This window comes from Lepus europaeus, chromosome 11 (assembly GCF_033115175.1).
Source record: "Lepus europaeus isolate LE1 chromosome 11, mLepTim1.pri, whole genome shotgun sequence".
Classification (NCBI taxonomy): domain Eukaryota; kingdom Metazoa; phylum Chordata; class Mammalia; order Lagomorpha; family Leporidae; genus Lepus; species Lepus europaeus.
In genome coordinates, this window is record NC_084837.1 from 40,935,258 (window position 1) to 40,941,407 (window position 6,150).

Consider the following 6,150-nt stretch of genomic DNA (forward strand, 5'->3'; position numbering starts at 1 on the left):
CCACATGGGTGCAGAAGCCCAAGGACTTGGGCCATCTTCCACTGCTTTCCCAGGCCATAGCAGAGAGCTGGATCAGAAGTGGAGCAGCAGGGACTGGAGCCGGAGCCCATAGGGATGCCAGTGCTGCAGGCTGGGGCCTTAACCCACTGTGCTACAGCGCCAGCCCCTGACTTTCAAAATAAATAAATAACCCTTAAAAAAAGAAAACAGTTTGTAAATAATATAATTGCAACCTCCCATTAGATTAGAATGACATTGTTTGCTTGGGTAGGTAGAAAAAGAAAACGAACACTTTTTTTTTTTTTTTTTTGGACAGGCAAAGTTAGATAGAGAGGACAGAGAGAAAGGTCTTCCTTCCGTTGGTTCACCTCCCAGATGGCTGCTATGGCTGGCGCACTGCGCCGATCTGAAGCCAGGAGCCAGGCGCTTCCTCCTGGTCTCCTATGTGGGTGCAGGGCCCAAGCACTTGGGCCATCTTCCACTGCCTTCCCGGGCCACGACAGAGAGCTGGACTGGAAGAGGAACAACGGGGACAGAATCTGGTGCCCCAACCGGGTTTAGAACCCGGGGTGCCAGCGCCACAGACAGAGGATTAGCCAAGTGAGCCACAGTACTGGCCAACGAACACTTTTAAGCAGCATGTAAAATGGCACGTGGTTCCCTAACCTGTTCACTTCCTGCGCTAGGGAGAAGAGAATCCTCTTAATCTAACTTCAGAGCTGGAAATGAGCAGTGTGGAGATGGAGAGGAACTTGCCCCACAACCATCCTGCTGCCCCTGTCTGTTCTCTACCGAGTCGGACTTCATTCTGGCCAGGAAAGCGGTCCCCAGGCATGGCGGGGTCCTTGAGGGTGGAGGCTGGCTGTTGATTCGTGGCTACAGAGTGAGCACCCGTTTCTCTGGTCTGGTCTGTTAGAACGCTTTGGACTGCGAGTACCTGGAAAATGACCTGACCAGCCTTCACCATGAGGACATGTATTATCTCGCATAACTGGAAGTCCAGAGGCAGGGCAGGCTCCAGGACCTGTAAGATAAGCAGCCCCATGATGTCACGAAGGTCCCGAGTTCTTCTAACACTTCTCTGTTTTGCCTTCCTCCATGCTGGCTGCGTCCTGGGACTGGCTCCCTTTCTGGGGGTGAGACAGCCGCTGGGCGCCTGGGATTGCCTCTTTCCTTTCTCGGTGTCCAGCAGGGGGGACTCCCTCCAGCGTGAATTCTTCAGTCCAAGCAGAGCAGAGGTTCCCTGTGCTGCTGCCCATGAAACTCACCAGGGTGCTTTATTCACTTTTTGCCGTTATTGTATTTAATCAGTTATTGTGTACTCATGATTATTCCGTTTTTTTTAATTGTCCTTCCCTAGATCGTCTCTGTAGAAATTTTAATTTATTAATCTGGACTGGGGCCCAACTCTGGGCCATTTCTAGAGCTCCCAAGGGATTCTAATGTACACCCAGGGTGTTGAGCCCCTTGGTTTGGCTGGTGTAGGTCATCTGCCCACCCCTTAACCACCAGCATTGCCAGGGTGATGTGAAGAATTGACTGGCTAAAGAACAGCGCCTCTCAAAGTGTAGTTCCGGACCAGTGGAAGCAGTTCCTGGGGATCTGTCAGAAATGCAAATGGAGCTTGGCAGTCTGTGTTTCAATAGATGCTAGATGATTCTGATGGGTGCCATAGAGCCATGAGGCTCTCCCTGTAGAGTGAAGGCAGGGGTGAGCAGGTGCACCAAGCCAAGAGCTCTGGTAGAACAGTGAAGCCCAGTGCCCCAGGGAGCCTGCTGCTCCCTTACGCCACCTCCCAGGCCAGGAAAGGGGCAGGCATGGCCAGCCACCTGACACTCCCCCACACCCCCCACACCCCACCTACCCCCAATTGAGAACGCTTCCCAGTGGTGCCACCCATACTCCACTGCTGGAATGCGCTGTTTGGAAGGGAAGAGGTGGAGTTCTGTGTCTTCTCTGGGGATCTTAGAACTGGTTTCGGTAGGAGCTACAGGGTTGGGAAGATTGACTTGGGATGACCTCATAGATTTCAACAGGAGCCTGCAAAAGAAAAAAAGGACATTAATGAAGGTGAAGGAAATCAGAATCAAATCAGGAATTTACTTAATAATCAGGTTTCACTATTGGTTCACAAATGATGACAAATGTATCATACTAATGCCAGGTGCTAACAAGGGGAGAAACCAGGCGTGGATAATTTGGAAAGTTGTGTATAAACCTTCACAACTTTCCTATAAATCTAAAACCATCCTAAATTGCAAAATTTATTCTAAAAAAGACACAATGTGAGGTAAAATTCTAATGACTAGGAAAACTGTTAGAAAAGCCATCATCAAATTAAACCAAACAGTTCCTAAAAGCACTCCATCTTCAAATTTGACACTGCTATATTTTTATGATTGATGGAAATGCTTTTTAGACATCTTCGGCTTAAACAAGAGTTGAATTGGAAGATATTAATGAATGTTCCTGATATGTCACACTTCCCAGAAATACACATGGCCAGAATCATCAAAGAGCAATGGAGAGGAACTGAAACTTGTCTGTGTGCTGAGAAACAATGAGGAGCTGGGGAAACAGACAGTCACTGCCTTGGCCATCCTCTGAGACCTGGGAGGCAGTCAGATGGCTTTGACTCCACAGGGAAAGGGGCGTAATCAGTTGCTTCCTACTCTAACGCCGATTTGTACCACAGAGCTAATCCCATAAATTCAGTCCGGGCACTCTCTTCTTGTTTAACCTGCTCCACTGAGATGAACTTACTTCCTGTGTCCTGAGGGGTGAACCATCACCCCAGCAGACTAGTTCATTACCACTTGCTCTTGACAGACCTATAATTCACTGAGTTTATGTTTGATTCCTGGAAACCCTGGGCCATAGTTGCAATGGAGCAAATCCCAATTTTTTGTTTAGAAAATGACTCTTCATGAAGTCAACTAAGTAGCTTATGGTTTTATTTATATCCGTTCAGTACCTGGTATCAGAAAGAAACCAATAACTAACAATTTGTCACCACAGGTAAGTGTTTTAATTAAGAATCACAATTAAAAAGGAATACTTTAAGGGCAAAACCATTTCTTTGCTAAACAAATAGAACCAAATGATTCTTCTCGTTGATCTTACTACACTGCAGTCACTTAGATTTGGCGTTGCCTTGGTGGACTCCCTCAGTGTGACCTTAGACAAGGTCCCTAGCTTTTCTACGTCACATTTTTGTTCTCTTCCCAATGAGGAACAGCAGTAGTACCTATTTCTTGGTGTTACAAGAATAAATTGACATAATATTTGTAAAAGTTTTTGCAGAGTACCAAATGTTGCAAGCATCTGATGAACCAATAAATAAGATTGCCCTTGTCCACACTGATATCACTTAATATCATGATAAATCTCCTGGTGATGTGGTATGACAAAAACACAAAACAGAATGTTTGGGTACCATTTAGGGCGAGGGAACCTCAGAATGGCAGAACTTTTGACAGGACAGAAGAAATATAGAGTATAATCATCAGAAATAACATAACATCTGATGGAAATCTCAAATATTTTTAGAGTCAGACAGTATAGCTGTTGTAAACAGTTTGGGAGTTCCCCAAAAGGTTAAACATAGGGATTGGTATTGTGGCATAGCAGGTTAACCTGGCATCCCATAGAGCACCTGTTAGAGTCCAGGATGCTCCACTGTTTCTGATCCAGTTTCCTGCTAATGTGCCTAAGAAAGAAGCAGAAGATGGCCCAAGTACTTAGGCCCCTGTCACCCACATGGGGATGGAGTTCCTGGCTCCTGGCTTCAGACTAATCTAGCCCTAGCCATTGCAACCGTTTGGGGGAGTGAATCAGCATATAGATGGTAGATCTCTGTCTCCCTTGCTCTCCATCTCTCCCTTTCTCTGTAACACTCCTTTTCAAATAAATAAATAAATCCTTTTTTTAAAAGTTAAATCTGCCATCTAAAAGTTCCACTCATGGGTGTGGACCCAAAAGAATTGAAAACAGGTACTCACATCTGTACATATGCATGTTCACAGTAACACTATCCCAATAGCCAAAAAATGGGAACAATCCAAATATCCATTAGCTGATGAGTGGATAAACAATTCACTCAATGGCATACTATACAGCCAGGAAAAGAAATGAAGTATGACGTATAATGTGGGTGAGCCTGGAAAACACTACGCTAGGTCAAAGAAGACAGGCAGCCAAGATCATCAAGCAAATTATTCTATTTGTAGAAAATTTCCAGAATCGGTCAGTCCATGGAGACAGGAAGGTTGTCAGTGGCTCTCAGGGCTGGAAGAGTGGAATGGGGAATAACTGCTTCTCAGGTACAGGATTTCCTTTGGGGTGGTGAAAATGCTTTGGAAGTGGGGTGGTGGCTGCACAACTCTGTGAACGCACTGAATGCTGCTGAACCATTTACCCTGAAATGGGTAATTTTATGTTTTGTGAGTCTGACCTCATTAACAAAATTCCCTGAGTAGGAGAGTGAGGACGGTGTCATTGTTCCAGTTGAAAAGGCAGAGGCTTCTTCTGCTTAGCCACTTTTCTTACTTGGGAAAGTCACTAGTGTCCAACCCCTGCAGGCCTTGGTTCCACCATCCATAGGACGAGGAAACTGGACAACTAAGATCCCTTCCAGTCCGAATTCCGAGGGAAAGAAATCCAACCATCCCCTCTCCTCCACAGGCTTGAGTATGAGTGCATCCTGTGCTGGGCTCCAGCCTGTCTGCACCCCTCTGTGCAATCACACACTGTGATTTTTGCCACTCATGGTGTCTGGTTCCTGTGGCGGTGCTGGTAGGCTGAGCCTACTGGAAGATCCTCGAATGATTAATAAGCGTCCTTGCCAGGCAGGGGTGGCACCAAGGGATTGGATTCCTTTCTGAACTGCCCCAATTTGCAATCAAAGTAATCTAGAACTGCTTAAGACCATCAGTCAGTCACCAGAATTTGTTTTGACTGTTGCTTTAGATGTAACTAGACTTGTCATAATTTTTCTCTAAAGTTATTTCTCTAAAGTCATTTCAATATTAAGCCAGATGCATTCAGTCCTAGGATTTAAATACATTTTTTTTTTGAAAATCAAAGAGAAAGAAAAATTTTCCACCTGTAGGTCACTACCCAAGAGCCTGCAACAGCCAGAGTTGGTCCAAGACGAAGGCAGGAGCTGGGAGCTCAATCCGGGTTTCCCACATGGGCGGCAGAGCCCCAGGTACCTGAGCCGTCATGTGAGCCATCATTAGCAGGAAGCTGGGTTGTAGGTGGAGGAGCTGGGACTCGAAGCAGGCACTCTGCCATGGATATGGGGCCCCAAGTGGTGGCTGATCGGCTGCACTGAACGCTCAGCCCCGTCCTGGGTTAACCTGGTCATTCTGGAACGTGGGTGTATGCTTTTCTGTATTTTTCTAACCACCACTCACTCTACTATCTACTTCAGGTTTCTGGTCGTTTGTAAGTTCCCTTAGAATTATTCCTGGGAGTATCAGTCAGATCGACAAAGAATCTTCAGTTAGAAAGATTTCAGCAGTGACTGAGGGTTATCTGTCATTTCGCCCCTTTTTAATTCTGGCCCTTTTCAGGGATTTTGATGAGTACTTCCGGGGTCCACAGAGACTCCAAAGCTCCAAAGACCACAGCCACTGCCTATCCGGGCCCACAGTCTGGCCACCTCAGTCCAGGCATCAGCCCATCACTCAGTTATCCCTAGATCCCCCAGAGGGGATTACCAGAGGGGCCAGAGCCATCGCTGGTGATGAAGGGTGAGGGGGGTGTGCCAAACAGAAGTGGGAAGCCTTTCACTCCTTGCTGCAAGTGAAAAATGTCCCGGTTCTCACTTTAAGTCTCTGTTTCCAGGACTCAAACATCCACCATGGCTGGATGGGGAGACAAAGCCAGGAGACAAACGCCCTTGCAGAATTTCCTTCTGTCTTCTCTGGCTGCTAAGGTTTGCTTCAGGGCCACCCGCACCTGCCTGACATTCTCTTGGAGTGAATTCTCTTGGGGGAAGTTCCCAGTCACTCTTCCATGTAGACTTCCAGTCCAGAATCCCATGATGAGGTTGCCATGGCTCAGGATCCCAGTGAGCATTTATGAGGCACCTGTCACGTACCAGGGGAATTTTAGGTGAGAGCTCCCTGAGCGCTGACCCAGTTA